This window comes from Podarcis erhardii (genome assembly GCF_964252035.2).
Source record: "Podarcis erhardii genome assembly, chromosome: 3".
Taxonomy (NCBI): Eukaryota; Metazoa; Chordata; class Lepidosauria; order Squamata; family Lacertidae; genus Podarcis; species Podarcis erhardii.
This window is the reverse complement of record NC_138507.1, coordinates 116,858,608-116,885,842: the sequence shown is the minus strand read 5'-3', so window position 1 is coordinate 116,885,842 and position 27,235 is coordinate 116,858,608. Positions and strand designations below refer to the sequence as shown.

General features: G+C 41.7%; 2 long non-coding RNA genes across 4 annotated transcripts; both read right to left on the bottom strand.

Annotated features, from left to right (window-relative positions):
• Positions 1–1,624: 1,624 nt before the first annotated feature.
• LOC309338127 lies at positions 1,625–14,804 on the bottom strand. Of its 3 annotated transcripts, none has more exons than XR_014154737.1 (5): positions 14,666–14,804; positions 12,964–13,062; positions 10,623–10,746; positions 2,173–2,245; positions 1,625–1,751 (listed from the first exon to the last, which is right to left on the bottom strand). It is a non-coding gene; the product is annotated as an uncharacterized lncRNA (long non-coding RNA). The 3 variants fall into 3 exon arrangements; XR_014154739.1 differs by lacking the exon at positions 14,666–14,804 and adding an exon at positions 14,178–14,277; XR_014154738.1 differs by lacking the exons at positions 1,625–1,751; positions 2,173–2,245 and adding an exon at positions 8,950–9,009.
• A 4,674-nt stretch (positions 14,805–19,478) lies between these two features.
• On the bottom strand, positions 19,479–27,192 carry LOC309338132. The gene is made up of 4 exons (XR_014154746.1): positions 27,117–27,192; positions 25,998–26,078; positions 21,625–21,754; positions 19,479–19,663 (listed from the first exon to the last, which is right to left on the bottom strand). It is a non-coding gene; the product is annotated as an uncharacterized lncRNA (long non-coding RNA).
• Positions 27,193–27,235: the final 43 nt, after the last annotated feature.

The following is a 27,235-nucleotide window of genomic DNA, read 5'->3' as shown; positions in this document are numbered from 1 at the left end:
TGTCTTGCGAAGAGACAGGATGTCTGTATGAGAGCTGCTCCTCTCGTACATGTTTGTTATGCTCTTTAATTTGGCTAATTAGTAGAAATAAATTAGGTAGGCTGCAAAACCTCCACAGCTCCACTTCTGTTTTACTCTGCTGAGTTTGGGTGCTCACATGAGCAGCCGTGAGTCCATAGCACCAGGACCCGCTCCTCAAGAATGCTGTGTTTGGTGTTCCCATTACCGGAGGGGTCTTCTGAGGGTCGGAGGAGGTGCTGCTATCAGCCAGCCCAACACCCCTAAACTTTTTTTGGGGGGGGGGAGCACTGAATTATAGTGTTAATTATCCAAGTACTTGTGTCCCAACTCTTTCTTTCAGGTGTGTGAGAGCAATGCTGGGAAACACAGAATGACAAGTCCCTTGTGTTTGAAAATATAAAATCCAAGAAGCTGTTGCATCCATTTTTATTACTAAAATTCACACAACACATGAAGAAGAAAAGAAGGAAAGCTGAACTGCTGAAGTGTTTGGGTCATATTTGGTGGAAGTGATGGGCTTAGCAGCCGCAAGGGCATCAACAGTGCATTCATTCACTGGCGGATCTTGCTGGCAAATCAGGCTTTCTTCGGGGCATGGAAGAGACTTAAGAGCCTCGGATATCAGAACACCAGATTGATGGACTGGACGTGAGACTTGAAAGGACTGACATAACCTGAAACCAGGAAGAAGGGACGTTGGATAAAAATTTGAGGAGAACTTTTATTTGTTTTTGGAATTAGTTTGATATTAATGAAATAACAGGGAATTTGTTGGAAAGGAAATAATTGGCATTAGTAGAAAGGTTTGAAGAAGTTAGGTATAAATATGGTTTAAATTTTGAAACTTTATGGGAAGAAATTTAAGGACTATTTCAGAAACAGTGTAAAATCAATGGATGTCAAAATGAAGTAGGAATGAAACGAAGTGATTTCTAACAATAAGGTTAAAAAGGAATGTGCAAAAAATGGCTTGATAATTAGATGAAAAATAGAATCATATAATATGTTTAAGATAAAGAACTAAGATAAAACAAGAGGGAAAAATTTGCTGAATGAATTATTTGAATTGGAATACAAAGGAGGGAAGTGTGGGGAAGTCATGGAAATAAGTAAATGAATTATAAGACAGAGAAAGAGGGATTTGTTTTTAACTTGTTCTTATTTTTCCTTTTCTCTTTTTTCTGTATTTTGTACTTTTTTCTCTATTTTTTGGACTATGTAATTTTTTTCTTCTTTTTTCTCCTTTTTCTTGGAAACTTTAATAAATATTATTTAAAATGCAAATCAGGCTTTCTTCTTTCATTTCTGGAATACTAGGGCTGTGGGAAGAAGAACATGGGGACCAAAATGAGTGAGGTCAGTAATGCTGGGAGGTGAAGTTCCCTCTGGTCTATGGAAAAGCTGCTTAAGACAAGGCAAACACCATTCTCTCTATTCCTGGCAGAGTCAGTCACTGAGCACATGCAGCATCTATTTATATCTCAAGATCAAACATCTTTTAGTGTGAGCCAGAAATGGGAGTCTATGGCCCCCCAAGTTGCTAGTGGAGTAAACAAAGCTGCATTAATAACGGGGAATCTTGATTTTTTGCACTTATTCTTGAACGCAACAATACACATCTGCAGCACATTTCCCAACTTTTCTCCAGTTTTCTTCACACTGGAATAGAAGGCATTTGCCTTAAAAATATTCACATTGTTCGCGACTGGTAATTCCTATGTGTGTGAATCCTGTATAGAAAGAAAGAGTTGGTCAGAATTAGAGATACATGCAAATTTCACCCCAGATCTTGGAGTTCTGGACTACTGGTCTCTCCTTCTCTCACTCTCATTCTCACTCTCACTCTGACTACTTAAAAAAACAGACAGAGAGAGAGGAAAATACTCCATTTGTTAACTGCTAAATTTAACTATGCTGTCATCTCACAAGCAATTTAATCTACATAATATTTGGAATATTCACCAGGGCAAGGTGCAAAAGGTCATGGATCCATGCAGAATTTTCCTGATTTTTCAGAGATGTTAGAGGTCAGTTTTAAAATAGTTTCCAGGTAGGAAGAAGAACAGTAGGAATCTCAAATCTCTTCAGTTCATTGTGGAGTCATCTGCCTTGCCACAAAAGAATCCCTTTGCAAGTTTAAATACAACTTACCTGGAGCAACCAGAAATGACAGGATGAAAACAACAGAAAGAATAGACAAGATCTTCATGGCAGGATGTTGTATCTTAAAAGGGAAGAGGGAACAAGAAGCCAAAGTGAGACACACACTCTTATTTTTCACCTTCAGTCAATAATAATTCCATTATGGACACCACTTAAAGCTCTTTGAGCAGTTTATATAGCTTGCTAAATGAATGAATAATAAACATGCATGGAGATCATGTAGGGGTATGTGGAACTCCCGAATACCTTCTCCCAAAATAAAAAAAATTCCTTCCAGTAGCACCTTAAAGACCAACTAAATTAGTTCTTGGTATGAGCTTTCGTGTGCATGCACACTTCTTCAGATATCTGCATGCACACGAAAGCTCATACCAAGAACTAACTTAGTTGGTCTTTAAGGTGCTACTGGAAGGAATTTTTTTATTTTGTTCTGACTATGGCAGACCAACATGGCTACCTATCTGTAACCTTCTCCTAAGTAAGTGTTTCTAGAATTGCTGCCTAATAACACAGCCCTATGCATATATTCCGAAGCAAATACCTTTGCATTAAGTGGGACTGATTCACAAGCAAGCTACCAAAACATTGCAGGCTGAGTCCTACAGAACTCAATAGAACAGCATCGTGAGATGCTTAATTACAGAATGTAGCAGCTGGACTGCTGGTGGGGGCAGACAGCCAACAGCATGTGACAACCTGCACTGCCTGCCTATATGCTACTAGGCTAGCTTCAAAGCTTGTGTGTTGCTATACAAAGCCCTGGACAACTTATATCCAGGATAATTTTACACACCACCTCTAATCTCAGAGCAGTTCAGTTTTCCAGGGAGTTCCAGGCGCATTACCCATGTTTCGTTCTGGGAAATGAGGCATAGCAGAGACTGGTGTCTTTATGATATATGGTTTATTTACACACATATATAACCTGATGGAGGTTTCTTCCATAACCACAGCCTTGTGAATGATAAATGAGTTGTTTAGACACCTAGCAGTTCAAAAGCACACCAGTGCAAGTAGATAAATAGGTACCGCTGCGACGGGAAGGTAAACGGTGCTTCCGTGTGCTCTGGTTTCCATCACAGTATCCCATTGTGCCAGAAGTGGTTTAGTCATGCTGGCCACATGACCCAGAAAGCTTTCTGTGGACAAATTCTGGATCCCTCAGCATGAAAGCGAGATGAGCGCCACAATCCTGTAGTCGCCTTTGACTGGACTTTACCATCCAGGGGTCCTTTACCTTTACCGTAGTGCTTTTGCTTGGCTAAAACGTGTTCTAGAATTATGATAATGCTTTTAGCTTATCTAGATGGGGAATAAATAATATGATACTAAATCAACATCCCCTGCTACACCCATTTTTGCTTCTGTTCTCAAACACTACTAGCAGGTGTCCCCTGAAAAGTTGGTTTCCAACAGAAAGTTGGTTTCCGAGGAAATGTAGTCCTTGGACTGAAAAAGTTTCACCACCCTTGGTTTAACGTGTGGGTTATGTGGCCATTTTATTCCATTGGATTATATGAATAGAGCTTGTATTATTATGAATAGAGCTTGTATATAAATATATATAAATATATAAATAGATCTACTTTATTTAACTCCTCTTTTTAAGGGGGTAGGAAAAGTTTCTTTTATCTCATCAAGGAAAGCGTAGAGTAACTGAGTTGGAGGATTGTTTCAGAACCATGAATGATAACAACTCCCACAGGGATGCAATGGCCTCAAATTGGATGTGGGTGTTATTGGCTGCTGCGTTAGAGAAGCACATCCAGGAACCGTACAGAAAAGCCAGTAAGTTTGTCACATTATCATAAACCATGTCACAGAAAAAGGTCATACAGCTTTATTATGATGGAAGGATATAAGAAGGGGAACTGAACTGGAGAGTAACAGGGTCTGCCTGGATTGGGTTAGTAGCTACAGGCAACACTTAAATTAGAAATGATCTGAAATTACATTTCTGTCTCATTTTTCATTTTAGGATTTTATGGTCTCAGACATTTTAAATCAAGGAGAAGCTCAATTACATTTAGGTCTCTCCCCTCCTCTTGTGTTTGGACTTTATGGTCTCAGCAATTTAGATCAAACGATTAATTGTTGTATGTACTTGCAGGGTGATTGAAATGTTCTGACAGTTTATTGCAGAATTTTGTGGAGTTTCTTGGAAATGCATTTATTTTTAGAAGTATTTATATGCCACCATCTCATAAAATATGTGCACAATGAAACAAAAGACAATTAATAACAATGTGACATGATCATTGAAGGTGACTATGGCCAATTAAGAAAATTTAAAGAGTTGCAGAGGCTTGTTGACATAAAAAGCTTCTCAGGAGATGCCTGAAAGTCAATAGCAAGGATGCCTGCGAAATCTACCCTCGGAAGTGTTCCACAGAACAGGACTGGTGACACTAAATACTTTTATTTGAAGCCAGTGCTCTCAGTGATTGAGCTGGGAAATACAGGCTCTGTTTGGAACAAGAGGGAGATAAATTGAAATTGCAGAGCTTTGAAAAACTAAAAGACAAAGTGCGAGATTGGCTTCACTATTATCAAATAATGGAGGCATACAAATTGGACAAGAAAATTGGCTTCCAGGTGGAAAAATCAAAATTGGAAACAGAACTGTTAGATCCCAAAACTAAGACTCTGTCAAGAATGTATAACTTGCTGTTGAATTGGAACACTCAGGATGAAATGGTGAAATCTGCTATGATAAAATGGGCACAAGATGTGGGACACAACATTATGCTGGCTGACTGGGAACAGTTATGGACCACAGGTATGAAGTTTACAGCATGTAATGCCTTAAGAGAGAATATTATGAAAATGATATACAGGTGGTACATGACACCAGTCAAGCTTGCAAAAATATATCATTTGCCCGATAATAAATGTTGGAAATGTAAAGAGACTGAAGGTACATTCTTTCACCTTTGGTGGACGTGCCCAAGGATTAAGGCTTTCTGGGAGATATCTATAATGAAATGAAAAAGGTATTTAAATATACCTTCCTGAAGAAACCAGAGGCCTTTCTCCTGGGCATGGTCGGCCAATTGGTGTCAAAGAAGGATAGAATTTTTTTTATGTATGCCACAACAGCAGCAAGAATACTCATCGCAAAGTATTGGAAGACACAAGATCTACCCACCCGGGAAGAATGGCAGATCATAGAATCATAGAATCATAGAGTTGGAAGAGACCACAAGGGCCATCGAGTCCAACCCCCTGCCAAGCAGGAAACACCATCAGAGCACTCCTGACATATGGTTGTCAAGCCTCTGCTTAAAGACCTCCAAAGAAGGAGACTCCACCACACTCCTTGGCAGCAAATTCCACTGTCGAACAGCTCTTACTGTCAGGAAGTTCTTCCTAATGTTTAGGTGGAATCTTCTTTCTTGTAGTTTGGATCCATTGCTCCGTGTTCACTTCTCTGGAGCAGCAGAAAACAACCTTTCTCCCTCCTCTATGTGACATCCTTTTATATATTTGAACATGGCTATCATATCACCCCTTAACCTCCTCTTCTCCAGGCTAAACATGCCCAGCTCCCTTAGCCGTTCCTCATAAGGCATCGTTTCCAGGCCTTTGACCATTTTGGTTGCCCTCCTCTGGACACGTTCCAGTTTGTCAGTGTCCTTCTTGAACTGTGGTGCCCAGAACTGGACACAGTACTCCAGGTGAGGTCTGACCAGAGCAGAATACAGTGGCACTATTACTTCCCTTGATCTAGATGCTATACTCCTATCGATGCAGCCCAGAATTGCATTGGCTTTTTTAGCTGCCGCGTCACACTGTTGGCTTATGTCAAGTTTGTGGTCAACCAAGACTCCTAGATCCTTTTCACACGTACTGCTCTCAAGCCAGGTGTCACCCATCTTGTATTTGTGCCTCTCATTTTTTTTGCCCAAGTGCAATACTTTACATTTCTCCCTGTTAAAATTCATCTTGTTTGTTTTGGCCCAGTTCTCTAATCTGTCAAGGTCATTTTGAAGTGTGATCCTGTCCTTTGGGGTGTTAGCCACCCCTTCCAGTTTGGTGTCATCTGCAAATTTGATCAGGATGCCCTTGAGTCCATCATCCACGTCGTTGATAAAGATGTTGAATAAGACCGGGCCCAAGACAGAACCCTGTGGCACACCACTAGTCACTCTTCTCCAGGATGAAGAGGAACCATTGATGAGCACCCTTTAGGTTTGGTCAGTCAGCCAGTTACAAATCCACTGAGTGGTAGCATAGTCAAGACCGCATTTTACCAGCTTCTTTACAAGAATATCATGGGGCACCTTGTCAAATGCCTTGCTGAAATCAAGGTAGGCTACATCCACTGCGTTCCCTTCATCTACCAGGCTTGTAATTCTGTCAAAAAATGAGATCAGGTTAGTCTGACATGACTTATTTTTCAGAAATCCATGCTGACTATTGGTGATCACAGCATTCCTTTCTAGGTGCTCACGGACTGTTTGCTTAATGATCTGCTCCAGAATCTTCCCTGGTATTGATGTCAGACTGACTGGGCGGTAATTATTTGGGTCCTCTCTTTTCCCCTTTTTGAAAATAGGGACAACATTTGCCCTCCTCCAGTCTGCCGGGACTTCACCTGTTCTCCAGGAATTCTCGAAGATGACTGCCAGTGGTTCTGAGATCACATCTGCCAGTTCTTTTAATACTCTTGGATGCAGTTCATCTGGCCCTGGAGACTTGAATACATCTAAACTAGCCAAGTATTCTTGTACTATCTCCTTAGTTATTCTGGGCTGTGTTTCCTCTGCTTAATCATTTGCTCCAAATTCTTCAGGTTGGGCATTGTTTTCTTTATCGGAGAAGACTGAGGCAAAGAAGGCATTGAGGAGTTCAGCCCATTCTGTGTCCCCTGTTTGCATTTCACCATCTTCTCCTCTGAGTGACCCCACTGTTTCTTTGTTCTTCCTTTTGCTACGAACATACCCATAAAAGCCTTTTTTGTTGCTTTTAACCTCTCTAGCAAGCCTGAGTTCATTCTGTGCTTTAGCTTTACTGACTTTGTGTCTACAGGTGCTGGCTATTTGTTTGAATTCCTCTTTGGTGGTTCCCCCCATATTCCATTTTTTGTACACATCCTTTTTTAATCTTAACTCAGTTAAAAGTTCTTTAGATAGCCACCCTGGCTTCTTTAGGCACCTTCCATCTCATTGGTATTGCCTGAAGTTGTGCTTTTACTATCTCCCTCTTAACAAACTCCCAGCCATCATGAACTCCCTTTCCTTTTAGTATTACTGTCCATGGGATCTCACCCAGCACTTCCCTAAGTTTTATGAAGTCGGCTTTCTTAAAGTCAAGAAATTGAGTCCTAGTATGCTTGGCTGCTCCTTTCCGCTGTATAGTAAACTTCAGAAGAGCATGATCACTCGCGCCTAATTCCACTTCTACCCCACTAACCAGGTCATCAACATTGGTTAGGACCAGATCTAAAATGGCTGTTCCTCTTGTTGCTTCTCCCACTTTCTGGACAATGAAGTTGTCTGCAAGGCCAGTGAGGAATCTGTTTGACCTTATGCTCTTGGCTGAATGAAGGTGATGGAGTACATGGAGCTGAATGAATGGAGTACATGGAGCTGGCGGAAATAACTGGCAGAATCCGAGACCTGGGAGAAGAGTCAGTAGAAGAAGATTGGAAGAAATTTAAAGACTATCTACAGAAATATTGTAAAATTAAGGAATGTTAGAAGGATGTTGGAATGAAGTTATGTGGTTTTAGCAGTAATGTTATAAAGGAGTACTTAAAGATGGATTGTTAACAGGTGATAATGTAAAGTTATAATATATTAAGATAAATTATTAAGATAAAAGCAAAAATGGAAAGGATTTGCTGAAATAACTAATTGAACAAGAATACAAAAAACTATTTTGCTGTATGGAAAAACCTCTCATTACACCTTTGTACTAATTTTTTGTCTCTTCATTCAGATTAATTTTGAAATAGTCTTTTAAGGTTTTTTGTGCCTTTTCATTTATTTCCTGATCTACCATTCAATCTACCATTCAATCTCCATCGAAAAGTTGATTTATCTATTCCTCTTAATAATAAAAAAAATGAATTATGCTCCAATAAAGTTTTTGGTTGAATTTCTACTTTTGTAATCCTTATTGCTAATTCGCTGGATATCCAAAAGTAGTTTGTCCTTCCAGCTGATTGATTAGGCTCTGAGAAGAACGGGAATTGCTTGTCCAATGGGTGTCTTAATCTCCAAATGTCTATTAGATTGCAGCTTTCTACCAAAGAGAAGAAAGTCTTAGGTAGTTTCTCCTCTTTAGATTCTGCTTTTCTTTTTGATCTGTCCATTTCCAATGAAACCACCCCATTTAAGTCCCCCATTATGATTTTTTTTAATCCATATAATCTAAAAGTTTCTTGTTCAATGATTTATTAAATTCAGGCTTTGAGCCATTTGGTGCATAAATTCCAACTATTATTAATTTTTTGCCATCCCTCCTCATCCTTGAAGATCTGCCATGCTTCATATCTATCTCTAATACACAAAACCACACCTCTTTTTTTACTTTTATCTCAAGATATAAATTCATTTCCTATTTTTTTGTTAATTTTTTTTCTGTGCTTCCTTGCCACATGTTTCTTGTAAACAAATAATGTTCAATTTTCTCTTCAATAAAATTCGTTCAATTTTTATTTCTTTTAACTTTATTATTTAGTCCATTAACATTCCATGTCCATAATTTCATAGCCATTTCTGTTTCTAATTACAGTTTTATTATATAGTCTTAGGATTGTGCATCTTCTTCTTCTTCTGCGGCTGCGGCTGCTTCTGTTTATTTAAATTTTGAGCCATTCTGTAATTAGAATTGGAAAACGTATAAATTGCAATGATATAATGTTTAATTTCAAAAGTCATGAGGCAGGAGGGAAGGAAGTCAAGGGCAGTAAAGTGGATAATGGTGATGTGAATGCATAATATTAAATGGAAAATAAATAAAAATTATATATATATATATATATATAATAAAAAAGAAACCGGTGTAGCTTCTCTAAATCAGGGACATCCCAGGAAAATAAGGACACTTGGAGGGCCTGTGAGTAACAATGTGGAGTGAACTTTAAATTTCTTTTGAAATTCTAAGTAAGTAAAATAATAATACCAGAACATTGCAAGAGGCACCACTGATATCTGTAGAGCTATTAAAGGTGGAACCCAAGATATTTCCTGTAAAATATCATGCGGAACAACAGAAGACCACGCAATTGCAAAATTGTCTGTCTGAATGTTAAGAGTTTTTGGCTTTCAGAGAGAATGTGTGAAGAGAGCAGAGGGTTTGCACATAAAAGCCCGACCATGGTATCCCAGCCCACAAAACAGACTTTCATAGTGTAAAAGCTTGAATGGCGCTTCAGATTATATACAGATAGAAACCTCCATGTAGGCAGGAACCCAGCATTATCAGGGTTCCGGATGATGTGGAAGTTTCTAAGTGCACTCTTCTGAACATGCTTAGAAGCCCCTTTATGAACTTTTTGTTTAATGTTGCAAAGTCAGCTTAGTGCATGTGGAATTGGGACCCTGGTGAATGGGTTTGCTTCTGCATCCTTGAACATTCACCCACTCCCACATGAAAACATGCAAGTTGTTTTAATGTTTTAAAACATGAAAGCGGAGTTAACAAAAACTTGTAATATGGCCATGGTAACTCTGTAATTGTTTTCACAGGATGAAAGTCTACTATGGGAGGAGGTATTGGCTGGGGAAGTTTTGGCCGAGGAGGTTCTAGCTGAGGACATATTGACCAAGGAGACACTGGATGAGGAGGTTATACTATTTCCATTCTGAAATGGAAAATAAACATGTGACCCAAGCTAAAGATGCACCTCTTTATCCTGACCTTTGACACCTGAGAAACAGACCTTAGGTGTAACATATAACTCTGGATTATTATTAGATAGATAGATGATAGATATAGATAGATAGATGATAGATAGATAGATGAGAGAGAGAGAGAGAGAGAGAGAGAGAGAGAGAGAGAGAGAGAGATGATATAGATGATGGATGGAAAGAAAGAAAGAAAGAACGAAAGAAAGAGAAAGAAAGAAAGAAAGAAAGAAAGAAAGAAAGAAAGAAAGAAAAGAAAAGAAAGAAACTATTGGTTCTAACCCCAAAGATTTGCTAATAATTATATCAACCAAAAAGAGGAAATGATAGCCTCTCCAAAATTATTTAGTCTTCTTCAGGCCTTTGAAGCAAATGTGTGAAAAGAATAGTGAGGTCACACATTCAATTCCTGCAACCTAGATCACTGTCTGCATAGAAAGCTTGCATGCATTTAGTTTGGAGTCCTGAACAGAGCTTCAAATTATGGTCAGTAGAATACAGGTAGAAGCATCATCATCATCATCATTGACTGCATTGTTAGGTTTCTGATCTTATGGAGTTTTCCACAATATTTGGACTTACACTTTTCTGCAGCAATATACACCGTTCAAATTGCTTCGGACAAACTCCCTTGTCCAAAAACACATCATCTTTATGGAGCTGCAACCATAATTATTGCATACAGAGTTGGTCTGAGTTTTGGGTCCTGTGGAACAGCAAAATGAATTTATTTATTTTAAGGCCATTTTGTATACCTGATTAGGTCTACTTAAAGCATACATTATAAGTAAAACCCAAATCTCTTTTCTCTCTCTCTCTCTCTCTCTCTCTCTCTCTCTCTCTCTCCCCCTAAGTTTTTATACCCATTTTGCAGTTGTGTTACATAAGCAAAATCATATTCAACAAGCAAAAAAATTACAACTCTCCACTCTGGAGATAACTTCACCCTTGTGATAATAACACTTCCCACACAAAAATGGTGAACATTTCTATAAAGAGGAAATACAAAATTATTAATATTATTTGAGTATCATCTGAAACGTGTGGGGTAGGGCAACCAAGATGATCAAGGGAGCTGGGTATGTTTAGCTTGGAGAAGAGAAGACCTAGAGGAGATATGTTAACCATCTTCAAATGATTCAAGGGCCGTCACATGGTAGAGGGGGAAAGCTTGTTTTCTCCTGCTCTGGATGGTAGGAATTGAACCAAAGGCTTCAAGTTACAAGAAAGGAGTTTCGAATACACAGCAGGAAAATCTTTCTGAAAGTAAGTGTTCAGCAGTGGAACGAACTCCCTCGGGAGCTTGTGGACTCTCCTTCCTTGGAGGTTTTTAAGCAAAGGTAGAGTGGCCATTTGTCTTTAGCTAAGATTCCTGCATTGCAGGGGATTGGACTAGATGACCCTTGGGTCCCTCCCAATTCTAAGATACTATGATACTATGAAATCCATGTCTTCAACTTTCTGGCATATTTGTAAGGACAATAAAGCCCCACTGCCCTTCATGTGCTTTATTCTACCGGCCAGTTGCAACATGTGTGTTAGCTTTTCAGTGAGGCCTGTATACCATACTAATCTATACCAAGATTTTAAAGTAGCCCTTTTAAGAACTTTCCAGAAGTTCTTGACAACCGTATATGCTGCTACCAGAAGAAATTCAATTAAAGGTCCTGATTTTGGTTTATAAGTAAGTTTGGTAATGTGGTGGGAGTGTAAGGTAATCAAAACCTTTTGGAAACTGATATATAATGAAATGAAAAAGATGTTTAAAATAACCTTTCTTTAAAAACCAGAAGCTTTTTTATTATGAATTATAGGTACCAAATATCAACAGCCTCAGATATGCAGATGACACAACTTTAATGGCTGAAAGTGAGGAGGAATTACAGAAACTTTTAATGAGGGTGAAAGAGGAGAGCGCAAAATATGATCTGAAGCTTAGCAAAAAAACTAAGATAATGGCCACTAGTCCCATCACCTCCTGGCAAATAAAAGGGGAAGAAATGGAGGCAGTGAGAGATTTTACTTTCTTGGGCTCCATGATCACTGCAGATGCTGGCAGCAGTCACAAAATTAAAAGACGCCTGCTTCTTGGGAGAAAAGTGATGACAAACCTAGACAGCATCTTAAAAAGCAGATACATCACCTTGCCAACAAAGGTCCGTATAGTTAAACCTATGGTTTTCCCAGTAGTGATGTATGGAAGTGAGAGCTGGACCATAAGGAAGGCTGATCACCAAAGAATTGATACTTTTGAATTACGGTGCTGGAGGAGAGTCTTGAGAGTCCCATGGACTGCAAGAAGCTCAAACCTATCCATTCTGAAGGAAATCAGCCCTGAGTGCTCACTGGAAGGACAAATCCTGAAGCTGAGGCTCCAATACTTTGGTCACCTCATGAGAAGAGAAGACTCCCTGGAAAAGACCCTGATGTTGGGAAAGATGGGGGGCACAAGGAGAAGGGGACGACAGAGGACAAGATGGTTGGACAGTGTTCTCGAAGCTACTAACATGAGTTTGACCAAACTGCGGGAGTCAGTGGAAGACAGGAGTGCCTGGCGTGCTCTGGTCCAGGGGGTCACGAAGAGTCGGGCATGACTAAACGACTGAACAACAACAGGTACCAAGATTCCAAGGGACCAGCAAATAATTTTTATGTACGTGACAACAGCCGCACAGATGTTGCTAGCTCAGAGATAGAAAGGAGAAACAATTCCAACCAAGGAAGAATGGCAAACAAAGTTGATGGACTAGGCTGAAATGGCAAAATTAAATGGGAAGCTCAGAAACAAAAAGGACAAGAACTTCAGAAAAGAATGAGGAAAATTTATAATAATTTTAGGAGACCATTATAAACAGATGAAAACATTAGCAGGATTTTAACCACACTTGCAATGTAACAAAAAAGCAAGTTCAGTAATATTCACCTGTTTCATAGCAGCAATATAAACCACTTAGACTGCTTCCAACATAATGCCTTGTCCAAATGCATTCCTTCTTTATGAGGTTCCTATCAATTGTGAGTCCTGCGGAACAGCAAAAGAAAAGAGAAAACAAGTTAAAATTAAGCCTTTTTGCGTAACTAATCAGGGCTACTTCAAGCATACGTTAATAAGTAGAACCCAAAAATTTCACTCTCCTTTTTTTTGGGGGGGGGGGCTAACCTTTTATTGTCATTCCGCAGTTGTGCTACATAATCCAACTTGTTATCAACAAACAAAAAAACTACAACTCCATACTCTGGAGATAACTTCACCCTTGCGATAATAATAGTTCCCGCAGAATAATGGCAAAGATTTCTATAAATAGGAAATATAAAACTACTACTGTTATTTGGTTATCATGAAATCCGCATGTCTTCCACTTGGTGGCATATTTATAAAGACAGTAGACTTTCACTAACCTTCAGCAAAAGTGTCCTTGTATTTTATTCATCTTGCCAATCATAATGTGTGTGAGCTTTTCCGTGAGGGCTGTATGCCATACTCATCAATACAAAAAATAATAATAATAAAGTAGCCCTTTTAAGAACTTTCCAGAAGATCTTGATGATCATATATGCTACCACGAGAAGAAATCCAGTTAAAGGTTTGTCAGTAAAGTCCTGATTTTCACTTGTAAATAAGTTCAGTAGTGCCGACTCAAATATTCCACTTGGGGCTGGTTCACACATGCACACAATCTTTGGCAGACAATGGGAATGATGGTATTAGTGTGTGCAAAAAGGACAATGCAGAACAAACAAGGTGAATCACACCTTCATGTTCTTCAGATAATTTCAATGGTAAAAATTGTCTATGGCTTGCATGAGTAAAAAGCTGCTAATTCAGTTCACAGAATCTCCTGTTTTAAATATGTGTCCGTACCTAAAGCCCACGCCTTATGATTAAACAATACCACCACCCCCAGTGCAAAATAAATGACATTGAACATCACCGGCATCCTACAAGCAATTGCTGACATGGGTGATGCAATTGCTCTCCTGGGTGATGTTGTGCCGGAGAATTTCTCCACAGCGTCCCAAACTCCTGGTCTGCAGCTAATTCTAAGCAGAATTTTGTCCCCATGAAGAAGGAATACAACTTACCGCACCCACAGGCTCACTCCTGAACCAAGTCCCAGGCAAAAAGATTTCTCTTACCTTCTTTTCCATAGGGTGAGCAGCCATACTTTCATATAGCCCTCCCAACAGGCAATGAGTTTTGAACCGGGGACTGTGTCTTTGCTTTCATAAAGCACAGGAGAACAAAATAAGAGGTGCTTAGCAGGGGAGAAGGGTTCGGTTCTATGATGGGATTGAGAAGGGAAGCCTTGAAACATGAGATTAGCCTCGCCAGCACCACTAGTCTCCAGTTCTTTATCCCTATCATACTTATTGTTTATGAAGCTTGTATAGTGGTACCTCAGGTTACAGACGCTTCAGGTTACAGACTCCGCTAACCCAGAAATACTACCTCGGGTTAAGAACTTTGCTTCAGGATGAGAACAGAAATCATGCTCTGGCAGCGCGGTGGCAGCATTAGCTAAAGTGGTACCTCAGGTTAAGAACAGTTTCAGGTTCAGAATCGACCTCCAGAACAAATTAAGTTCTTAACCCAAGGTACCACTGTATGTCTGTGTATGACTTACCTGCAGCAAGAAAGAGATCCCCAAAAAGAAGTATCGGAGCAAGGTAAGAGTTCCTCATGGCACCTCAATGCTGAGAGAAAAAGAGAAAGAGAGATTATAAGATATGAATGCCAATGTGCACTTCCAGTTCTAATGAAGCAGGTAGATCAGCTGATTTAAATATTACCGACTATGAGAGTGCTTAACATTCCTTCCTGTGGGAGAACACTTCCCCCACCCCCCTCACACACACATTGTGCTTGGAAAATACTGTTGTGAGTTGCTCTGCAAATGGAAATGCATGAGCAAGGCTCAGCCAGTCTCCTTCCCTTTCATAAACTATGACTGGTGAAGCCTTGTTTCCCCCAAACTGGGAAGGCTGTTATGGAAACTGCTCTGCCATTACAGAGCATCAGACCAGGTTCAATCCCAGGTGTTTCCAGGTGTGACTGGGAATGGCTCTTTCCTAAAACCCCAGAAAGCTGTGTCTCTGTCTTTTCTTCGACATGTGACTGTCTTTACTTCTTACCTGTCTTTCTGGTTGTGGTTAATGAGCTTCCACCAGCTCACACCAAAAACCATTTATTGTTTCCATGCATCTCAGTTGAGGTTTCGTTGTTTTGCTTTCCAAAGTACTACTCAATTCCCAGCCAACCTTTCCCCCAAAGAAACCAATGAAAGAAAAGGAATAATACAATCATTAGAGAAGAGTGTTAGTGATGTAGGAAGCTGCCTTATCATACCGTTCATCCATCTAGCTCAGTATTGTGTAACCAGCTGGAAGCAACTCTCCAGGGTTTCTCCTACCTAGAGATGCCATCAACAGAAGTTGTGGTGTCCTACATGCATACAAAGCAGATGTTTTTTTTGACTGAGTGCTATTTTTCTAGAAAAAGAGGTGCTGGAACTCACCATGAATGCCTCCCTTGTACTCTTATAATGGCAATGGCGCCCACGTGAGAGGTGCTTGAGTTCCAGCGAGTTTGGGCTAGAAAAAAGCCCTGGTTATATCCCTCCCAACAAGAGGAGGGGAGGGATCAGAACAAAATAAGAACGGGGCCCTCCAAGACCTTTTATGAATGGTCATGGGGCATTCCTAAGGGAAGGCTTTTGCAACTTTCCCTGTTTTAGAAAGGCGGGAAACACTAGCTAAGTCGTTACCCAGTGTTGACCCTATTTCTAAATGCACCAGCTTGGTTAGGCCTACCTAAACATGGGGACCATAAAGAAGGCTGATCGCTGGAGAATTGATGCTTTTGAATTATGGTGCTGGAGGAGACTCTTGAGAGTCCCGTGGACTGCAAGAAGATCAAACCTCTCCATTGTTAAGGAAATCAGCCTGGAGTGCTCACTGGAAGGACAGATTCTGAAGCTGAGGCTCCAATACTTTGGCCACCTCATGAGAAGAGAAGACTCCTTGGAAAAGACCCTGATGTTGGGAAAGATGGAGGGCACAAGGAGAAGGGGACGACAGAGGACGAGATGGTTGGACAGTGTTCTCAAAGCTACCAGCATGAGTTTGGCTAAACTGCAGGAGGCAGGGGAAGACAGAAGTGCCTGGCGTGCTTTGGTCCATGGGGTCACAAAGAGTCGGACACGACTAAACGACTAAACAACAACAAACATGGGGGCAGATTTTGCAAAAATGATGATGTTTATATTTTGACTTGATCCTTATAAAATTCAGAAGTAGAGAAAGTGTAATCAAGGTCTTGAACCATCTCTGAAGATACCTTCACAGAGGTCACAGGCAATGTGCTTCTGACTCCACCACCAATACTGCTGTGTAGCCTCTGTCCCTGCAGGAAATGTGAAAAGGAGTGCCTATGTTATGCAACAGGGTTATCTTGGGTCAGTTGCCATCTCTCAGCAAAACATACCTCGCAGGGTTCTTGTGAGCAAAAATAGGGAGGGGAAAAAGTGCATGTACCGCCTTCAGCTTCTTAGATGAAAGGTATGATTGAAGAAAAAGGGATGCAGGTGGCGCTGTGTGTAAAACCTCAGCGCCTAGGGCTTGCCAATCGCATGGTCAGCAGTTCGAATCCTCACGGCTGGGTGAGCTTTTGGTCCCAACTCCTGCCCACCTAGCAGTTCGAAAGCACCCCTAAGTGCAAGTAGATAAATAGGTACCGCTTTATAGCGGGAAGGTAAACGGCGTTTCCGTGTGCTGTGCTGGTGCTGGCTCACCAGAGCAGCTTTGTCACGCTGGCCACGTGACTCGGAAGTGTCTCCAGACAGCGCTGGCCCTCGGCCTCTTAAGTGAGATGGGCGCACAACCCTAGAGTCGGACACGACTGGCCCGTACGGGCAGGGGTAGCTTTTTATGATGGAAGAAGATAAGAAGAATGATTACTGTATATTTTATCCCTGATCACACAGAGTACACTTGCTATCATTCAAAGACCTACTGAGTTCACAGTGTACAAAATGAAAACTCAGTCTCATTACTAAAGTAATTATTGGCTTGAATGCCCTGGAACATTTCTTAATCCCTTGATTCTATTCAAGGGATGAGGGAGAAATTTGATTCCATTTGCATTTAATGGTGAACCTATCTAATCTGAAGATTCTGAAACACTATTTGGGCCAACCAAAACACAGCTAGCATTTTAACTCCTCTGAATTTTGAAATGCAGTTTTCCAACTAAGTTATGTGTGCAAAAAAATTGCATGTGTTTGGGTAAAGTGTGCATAAAAATGTACACAGAGAACAAGGCAGAGGGGCTTCTCAGTAGTGGCACCCACCCTGTGGAACACCCTCCCATCAGATGTCAAGGAAATAAACAACTATCTAACTTTTAGAAGAAATCTGAAGGCAGCCCTGTTAGGGAGGTTTTTAATGACTGATGTTTTAATGTATTTTTAATATTTTGTTGGAAACCACCCAGAGTGGCTGGGGAAACCCAGCCAGATGGGCCATGTATAAATATTGTTGTTGTTGTTGTTGTTAAAATAACTAAAAAATGCATTATATTAGTGGGGTTCACTTTGAGCAGGACAGTGCAAATTGCCTGGGAAAATGTGTACATTAGGGGGGGGGGAACATGAATAATTATTAAATAAAAAAAAATTCAGAATGATGTGGAAATATGGAGAACCAAACTTAAGATTGGAAAAATGAGAAACTGAGACTAACCAGAAGCAACAGATTCACCCACCACTATTACCATAGCAATATTCATCTGCTGAAAAGGCTCCTGGCACCAAAAAAGGAAACAATTTTTAGTGATCTCCCCAGCCCTCCAGAGCAAGATTTATCCTATATCCAAGTAAAAACACAAATACAATGTACCAAAAAGTGCACAAGGCAATGACTTGCACACAAATCCCTAGTACCCTAGTGTCCACATAAGAAAGTTAATTCCCAGGAAACCATTTGGGACAAGGTGAAGCATAACTGCAAGCAGTGCATTCTCTAGGGCAGGGTTTCACAAATTGGATCTCCCATCATCATCATTAGGGTTGCCATATTTCAAGAGGTAAAAAGTTGTTGAGTTATTTGGGGGTGATCACCTGAGAAGTTCTTAATCTTTTTTTTGGGGGGGGGGTGAAATCAGAGCTGCCAGCACACACACACAAAAACAACAATTAACAAAACTGAAAACTTCTATTCTTCCATTATTTATACTTTAGACCAGACACTTTTCAAGAGTATTTATTGCCAAAATGTAAAGGTGACCAGTTGCAAACCTTGGTTTGACCCTTGTTAGAATTTCTGCTTGCCCTACCTTAAGTACATCCCAACTGGATGGGTCAACAAAAGCTAGTGAGCGATTTTACTAAAAGAATTACAGTGGTACCTTGGGTTAAGTACTTACCATATTTTTTGCTCTTTAAGACGCACCAGACGATAAGATGCGCCTAGTTTTTGGAGGAGGAAAACAAGAAAAAAAAATATTCTGAATCCCAGAAGCCAGAATAGCAAGAGGGATCTGGCTTCTGGGATAGCCTCTTGCTTTTCTGCTGCACAGCCTGCATTTGCTCCATAAGATGCACACACATTTCCCCTTACTTTATAGGAGGGGGAAAGTGTGTCTTATAGAGCAAAAAATACGGTAATTCGTTCTGGAGGTCCATTCTTAACCTGAAACTGTTCTTAACCTGAAACACCACTTTAGCTAATGGGGCCTCCTGCTGCCGCCGCGCCACCAGAACATGATTTCTGTTCTCATCCTGAAGCAAAGTTCTTAACCCGAGATACTATTTCTGGGTTAGCAGAGTCTGTAACCTGAAGTGTATGTAACCTGAAGTGTATGTAACCTGAGGTACCACTGTACAGCAATATATCACATTAGACATAAACTTTTTCCCCCTTTTGCAGCCAGTCTTTGGTGAAAATATATTAGTACATGTCAAGTTCACAGTAAAATTTAGAACAATAGTTAACTTGTGTATTCCCACAACATGTGTTTATTTGTGTCCTCTGAGGTAGACTTCTAATAGGCTAAATGACATGAGGCTGTCTAAACTGCTATCCAAGGAGCTCTGAGGAGCCCTGAGTTCATTATGCTAAAGCAGTGCCTTGTAGAATTTTTCTAAAAACTTAAAGTAAACTGTTGTTTTTTTAAAAAAAAATCACGTGGAACAAAACCCAGACCTCTTCAGTGCTCTGCAGACAACATATATTGGAGATATTGGGTAAAAAGTAACTGCTCTTAACCCACTGCAATTTTCACTGCATGACAGCTCCCCTGTGACCAGGAAGAATGAGAGTCTAAGGTAGCTTCCTAAGTCCAGAAGCAATTTACAACCCAAGTAAAAATAAAACGATTCCAATAAAGATGCAAGAGGGACTAAGACAAGCTTCCTTCACCCAGACATTTAGACACACACAAATTGCACAGCAGCTTTATTATAGAGGATATTTAGAGAATGCATTCCTTGAGCATTGATTTCTCCATCTTCTCTCACCGCCAACATTTGCTCAGAGGCCAGAGTGCTTAAGCAGATCTTAAACATTTCAAGCAAGAGATATGATCCACGGCAAGTTATGATTCAGGAGGCTACTTGGTTGTTTTCCTACAAAGACAAGAGAGACTGTGAGAGTTCACTGTTTTGGGAAAACAATTCTGTTACCATCAACCCAAGGCTTACTGTGCTGAGGCATCCCCACATGGAAGGTGACTGAGAGGATATTAAGAGCATGGATTCCAGGAGATAATCAAATGTTTATAAGTACTGTCTTTCCACTGAAATTACTTGTCCAGGTTACGACAAGTACACGATTCCTCCAGGATTAAACAGAGAGAGATTACTACAGCGTAACGTATCTTCATCATTTGTTTATTCCTACCCCCTTATAAAAGTGTTCATGCATGCAGCATGAAAAAGGCAACCCAAATTTTCAAGACAATAGTGCACCTCCGCTATAAGGAAAGGTTCCAACATTAGGGGCTTTTTAGTTTAGAGAAAATACAACTAAGGGGTTTGGAATAAAAGTAGATGGAGAAACATCTACTTCCTCCTAATACTGGAACTCAGGTCCATCCAATGAAATTGAATGTTGGAAGGTTCAGAACAGCCAAAAGAAAAGAGGAACGTCTTCTATTTTCAAGGGGTCCAATCTGAGCATTGGGTAACATTGGCTTCAACCCTATAAAATCATAGTGGCCTTCCAGATGTGGTCACTCCCATCAATACATGGATCCAGCAGTCAGTCAGAACTGCTGCTCCATTATTGGACCTCTTATTTGGCATCCAAACAGTGTGTTGTTCTGCTCAGCATTTCTGAAAAGCCAACAGGCAGGGGGAACATGTCCACTGCTGCCAGGAAGATCTCAACCACCTACTCAATGAAGCTGGTAGTACTTAATTTAAAATCCTTAGTGTCATTTCTCCTGACTAGTCAATTTCCTTCGCTCCCTGTCTCCCACCAGTATCTGCAAACCAGGGGCGCCAGCTTGCGAGGGCGATTGGGAGGAACAACGTCACACACATGACATCAAATGACATCCTGATGTCCAGGGCATGATGTCAGGATGTTGGGAGGAGCAAGGGGCAGAGATATATCCAGCAGCAGTGCAGCTTCAATGACCCGTGGCTCCTCCTCCACGTCCTCCTGGTGCTGCCATCATAAGGAGGCTGCTTCGACCCTCCTGCCCCTCCATGGCAGGACGAGGTGGAGAGAAGGAGCCGGCCATGGGGCCACACCACACTGGGCTTTGAGCTTCACCTCCACACTCATGGGACATTGGGGGGCAGCCGCTACCCCAAAAATATTAAGGGGACCAAAAAGGATTCGGCCGCCCCTACTGCGAAATATTGCTCAGATCAGAAATGAAGAGGTGGTCTTCCAATGTGAGCCAGTGTGGTGTAGTGGTTAAGAGCGGTAGACTCGTAATCTGGGGAACCGGGTTCGCGTCTCCGCTCCTCCACATGCAGCTGCTGGGTGACCTTGGGCCAGTCACACTTCTTTGAAGTCTCTCAGCCCCACTCACCTCACAGAGTGTTTGTTGTGGGGGAGGAAGGGAAAGGAGAATGTTAGCCGCTTTGAGACTCCTTCGGGTAGTGATAAAGCGGGATATCAAATCCAAACTCCTCCTCCTCCTCCTCCTCCTCCTCCTCCTCCTCTTCTTCTTCCCAATACTTTCAGTTGGTTTTAAGCACTCCATCATAAATGTTTCATAGGTGGCAGCCAAGATCATCCTCAGTCACACAGAAATCGCCAGATTTTGGGGGGTGGGGGACTAAGATCATAAGAAGATCCTGCTGAATCAGGCCAGTGACCCACCTAGACTCTTACAGCAGCCAACCAGATGCCTGTGGGAAACCCGCAAGCGGGATTCAAATACAATTGCACTCTCCCTTCCTGCGGTTGCGCAGGAATGCAGCTTGCACAAAATGCAAAACCTCTAAATTTTGCAGGGAAGGGTCAGTTCAGATCACAAATAAGCACACACCCCTCCCCCACCCCAATCCCGCATTTTAAAATGCATTGACTGCCAATATGCTCCTGTTGTCTCTTGGGCTTTCGAGCTTACTTGACACAGCAAAAACGTTTGAAGTCGCACTTCCCAATCCGCTGCCAGGGGTCATGCAAACACATGGCATGCCTGCATTTACCGTGAGCCTTTTTGCAATCCTTCGCCTTCCGAATGTCAGTACACAATCCTGTGCAAGCAAAGAAGAAAAAGAATGTCAGAGGGTTTTCAGCCCAGCTATAAAGTCTTCTGTCAGGTTTGGGGGACCTTTCTCAGCCCAGGATTAATTATATTAATGTTTAATTGTTTTTGTAATGATTTGGTTTTTCCATTATGCTTTTAACTGTTCTTATTTTATCTATGAGCAGCCTTGAGTCCCTGTCTGGGAGAAAGGAGGGGTATAAATAAATGTATTAGTAAGGTGAAAAAGGTAAAGAGCCAGATATATGGAGAAACGTGACTCAAAGAAGTAGGAAGCCCAGGGTTCGCTCTGATTGTTTAGAAATACACAATCGCTTTGAGGTCCTCTCCCCTAGAATGGAAGACGAAGAGCAGACTCCATTTGAGGATCTCTCCCTCGTTACAGTCGATCAGGTATATGAAGACGAGCAGCAAAGTCAGTCCTCAGGGAATGTGCAGGCGACCTTGGAACGGACAGATCACGGAAGAACCCCGACCAAACCTAAGAGGAGGCGTGTAGTGGTGATAGGGGATTCCCTACTGAGGGGAACAGAAGCAGTGATCTGTGGGCCTGACAAGATGTCTCAGGAAGTGTGCTGTCTCCCCGGGGCTAAGATCCAAGATGTAACTGAACGACTGCAAGGAATCATAAAACCCACTAACAAATACCCCTTCCTCTTGGTTCATGTGGGAACCAATGACACTTCAAGCAATAGCCTCCAGAAGATCAAAAGAGACTATGAGGCTCTGGGCAGGAAATTGAAGCAATTAAATGCACAAATTGTCATCTCATCTGTCCTCCCAGTTGAACGACGTGGCCCAGGGAGAGAGGGAAAAATAGTGGAAGTGAACAGCTGGCTTCGCAAATGGTGTAAACAGGAACGGTTTGGATTCTTAGATCACGGACTGCAGTTTCTTGAAGATGGACTTCTGGCAAGCGATGGGCTGCACCTCACAACGGTTGGGAGGAATGTTTTTGCCAAAAATCTCAGAAACCTCATCAGGAGGGCTTTAAACTGACTAATGTGGGGGAGGGAGACAGTGCTCCTGAAGGTAGGAGTCTATCAATTGATGAAGATGATCATCCAAATGTCATAGACCAAATGGAGCAAACAGCATGCAGACCTAGTGGTGGGAGGAAAAAATCCTTAAATAAGAGACACGGGGGAATGATTAATGGACTTCAATGTCTGTACACTAATGCGCAAAGCATGGGTAATAAACAAGATGAGCTTGAGCTCTTGGTACAGCAAACTAAATATGACATAATAGGCATCACTGAAACCTGGTGGGATAAGTCCCACGACTGGAATGTAATAATGGAGGGATACAATCTATTTCAGAGAAACAGACCAGACAAGAAAGGAGGAGGAGTGGCGTTATATGTCAGGGATGTGTATACCTGTGAAGAGATCCAAGATTTAGAACCTCAAAGCCAAAGTGAGAGCATTTGGGTCAAAATTAAGGGAGAGATGAATAACAGGGACCTCATTGTGGGAGTTTACTATAGATCCCCAAGCCAAACGGAGGACATAGATGCCTTCCTGGAACAGATGGCCAAGCATGCAAAAGGAAGGGAGATAGTAGTAATGGGGGACTTCAATTACCCGGATATTTGCTGGATGTCAAACTCAGCCAAGAGCATAAGGTCAAACTGATTCCTCACTGGTCTTGCAGACAACTTCGTTGTCCAGAAAGTGGGAGAAGCAACAAGAGGAACAGCCATTTTAGATCTGGTCCTAACCAATGTTGATGACCTGGTTAGTGGGGTAGAAGTGGAATTAGGCGCGAGTGATCATGCTCTTCTGAAGTTTACGATACAGCGGAAAGGAGCAGCCAAGCATACTAGGACTCAATTTCTTGACTTTAAGAAGGCCGACTTCATAGTAAAAGCACAACTTCAGGCAATACCAATGAGACGGAAACATGGAAGGTGCCTAAAGAAGCCAGGGTGGCTATCTAAAGAACTTTTAACTGAGTTAAGATTAAAAAAGGATGTGTACAAAAAAAAAGGAAAAGGGGGGAAACCACCAAAGAGGAATTCAAACAAATAGCCAGCACGTGTAGACACAAAGTCAGAAAGAGAGGACCCAAATAATTACCTCCCAGTCAGTCTGACATCAATACCAGGGAAGATTCTGGAGCAGATCATTAAGCAAACAGTCTGTGAGCACCTAGAAAGGATTGCTGTGATCACCAATAGTCAGCATGGATTTCTGAAAAATAAGTCATGTCAGACTAACCTGATCTCGTTTTTTGACAGAATTACAAGCCTGGTAGATGAAGGGAACGCAGTGGATGTAGCCTACCTTGATTTCAGCAAGGCATTTGACAAGGTGCCCCATGATATTCTTGTAAAGAAGCTGGTAAAATGCGGACTTGACTATGCTACCACTCAGTGGATTTGTAACTGGCTGGCTGACCGAACCCAAAGGGTGCTCATCAATGGTTCCTCTTCATCCTGGAGAAGAGTGACTAGTGGGGTGCCACAGGGTTCTGTCTTGGGCCCCGTCTTATTCAACATCTTTATCAATGACTTGGATGATGGACTCAAGGGCATCCTGATCAAATTTGCAGATGACACCAAACTGGGAGGGGTGGCTAACACCCCAGAGGACAGGATCACACTTCAAAATGACCTTGACAGATTAGAGAACTGGGCCAAAACAAACAAGATGAATTTTAATAGGGAGAAATGTAAAGTATTGCACTTGGGCAAAAAAAATGAGAGGCACAAATACAAGATGGGTGACACCTGGCTTGAGAGCAGTACATGTTAAAAGGATCTAGGAGTCTTGGTTGACCACAAACTTGACATGAGCCAACAGTGTGACATGGCAGCTAAAAAAGCCAATGCAATTCTGGGCTGCATCAATAGGAGTATAGCATCTAGATCAAGGGAAGTAATAGTGCCACTGTATTCTGCTCTGGTCAGACCTCACCTGGAGTACTGTGTCCAGTTCTGGGCACCACAGTTCAAGAAGGACACTGACAAACTGGAACGTGTCCAGAGGAGGGCAACCAAAATGGTCAAAGGCCTGGAAACGATGCCTTATGAAGAACGGCTAAGGGAGCTGGGCATGTTTAGCCTGGAGAAGAGGAGGTTAAGGGGTGATATGATAGCCATGTTCAAATATATAAAAGGATGTCCCATAGAGGAGGGAGAAAGGTTGTTTTCTGCTGCTCCAGAGAAGCGGACACGGAGCAATGGATCCAAACTACAAGAAAGAAGATTCCACCTAAACATTAGGAAGAACTTCCTGACAGTAAGAGCTGTTCGACAGTAGAATTTGCTGCCAAGGAGTGTGGTGGAGTCTCCTTCTTTGGAGGTCTTTAAGCAGAGGCTTGACAACCATATGTCAGGAGTGCTCTGATGGTGTTTCCTGCTTGGCAGGGGGTTGGACTCGATGGCCCTTGTGGTCTCTTCCAACTCTATGATTCTATGATTCTATGATTCTATGACCCCTGGACGGTTAAGTCCAGTCAAAGGCAACTATGGGGTTACGACACTCATCTCACTTTCAGGCCAAGGGAACTGGCATTTGTCTGCAGACAGCTTTCCGGGCCATGTGACCAGCATGGCTAAACTGCTTGTGGCACAATGAAACACCATGACAGAAGCAAGAGCACACGGAAATGCCGTTTACCTTCACGCTGCAGCGGTACCTATTTATCTACTTGTGCTGATATGCTTTTGAACTCCAGGTTGGCAGGAGTTGGGACAGAGCAACAGGAGCTCACTCCGTGGTGGGGATTCGAAGCGCCAACCTTCCGATCAGCAAGCCCAAAGAGGTTCAGTGGTTTAGACCACAGCGCCACCCACGTCCCTAAATGTATTAGTACTACTAGTAGTATATAATATACATATTTTGCAAGTTATTTCCCTTGCTGTTATGCAGTTTTGCATTAGCATTACAATATCTTAAGATATTTTTGCTAATATATTCATTTCTATGCATATTATTTGCTTGGAAATCTTCAAATTTCAAAAGAGAGATGTGTTTTGGTTCAAGCATTGATTCGGAAAGTGAGAGTTAGGGAGCTCCACATTGCAATGTGGACCAAACTGAATTTCTCCTCCATCTCTATTAACGAACCCAGTGTTTCAGACAGAGGCCTTTCCTAGTCCTACCGGGAAATTCTGAGAGTGACTTAACAATCCACGGGTTGGACTGCCTCCCACAAAGAGAAGTAACAGCACATTTCTGCAAAGATAAAAACTGGGGGGTGGGGTGGGAACGGGACCAGCATACCTGTAATAGTCAGGAGTACCAAAAAAATGAGGGTGCAGAAGAAAGGCCTCATAGCTGAAACTTATATTGTTTCTCAACACCCTTAGAAGAGAAATGGGGGAGACAAAAGAGAACAAGTGGAACAAAGTCTCCTTTTTTACACTCTTGTGCAATAAAACAAACTTTCTCTGAGCTTAATGGCTTTAATGCACCTTCCCACTTTAGATGGCCCTGCGTGTATTAACTCCCACTTCCAAATGTAGCTCCCCAAAAAACAACCCTACATTTGTGGGTCCTTCTGTCCCATTCTGGTGGTCCTTTGGGTGGTCTGTGGCAGAATGGCATGCTATGGGGGCGTGGATCAGGCCCTGTAATGGGGCGGCACACAGCCTTAGCAGTTATTTAAAAAGGACGGGCATACAAATTAAATCGTGCAGTGACATTGTGGCTGACATCCATCTGTCTTGAAAGACAATGGAGTGTGCCTCTGGGGGTTAATTCCAACCACCACTGTGTTAGCAGCACTAAAGTGGCCACCCCGATGGCCCATGACTGCAACCTCATCTTTAAGCTCCATTCATTTAAAAAAGCGAATAAAGTGGCCCATCTTACAGGGTTGTTTCAATAACCATTATTGCTGTTATGTACTGAGTTGAATAGGATCCAAAATGCAGCAGTCTGATTGATCCTAGAACAATAGAACCCAGAATGCAGCAGTATGATTGGTCCGCAGGAGCCACCCAATCCAGCTCCAGGTGGAAGTGAATCCACAACCTGATTGGCCTACAGGAGAATCCCGGAATTAGCCAATCATGTGGAGCCCACTGTGTAAATAATGTATATAAAGCAGACATTCTGGGGGAACTTCCATTCCTCCTCACCACTATGAGCTGAATAAAGAGCATGAAATCCACTCTCGACTCAGAGTATATTTCAATTCCCTTCACTAGAATAACGAATTGCAATGGCTGTTAGGAAATCAATGTATCCCAGAACATTCCTGCGATGACCAGGGCATGTTGCAATCGCCATAACCTGATTATTTATGAGCCTCTCCTGGTAAAGTTAAGTTTTGCTGTCGCCTCTGCTTGTAAGATATTCCAATACCAGACAAGTTGAAACTATGAGGAACATTTTTACCTTTGTGGAAAGCTGTTTCTATTGACTGCCTTTGTTCTCGGTCCGAGTTGCATTTGGACTGGACAAACAAGAAGACAAATCTGTTTCAGTACGTTCAGCCCATGGGCAATTAGAACAAA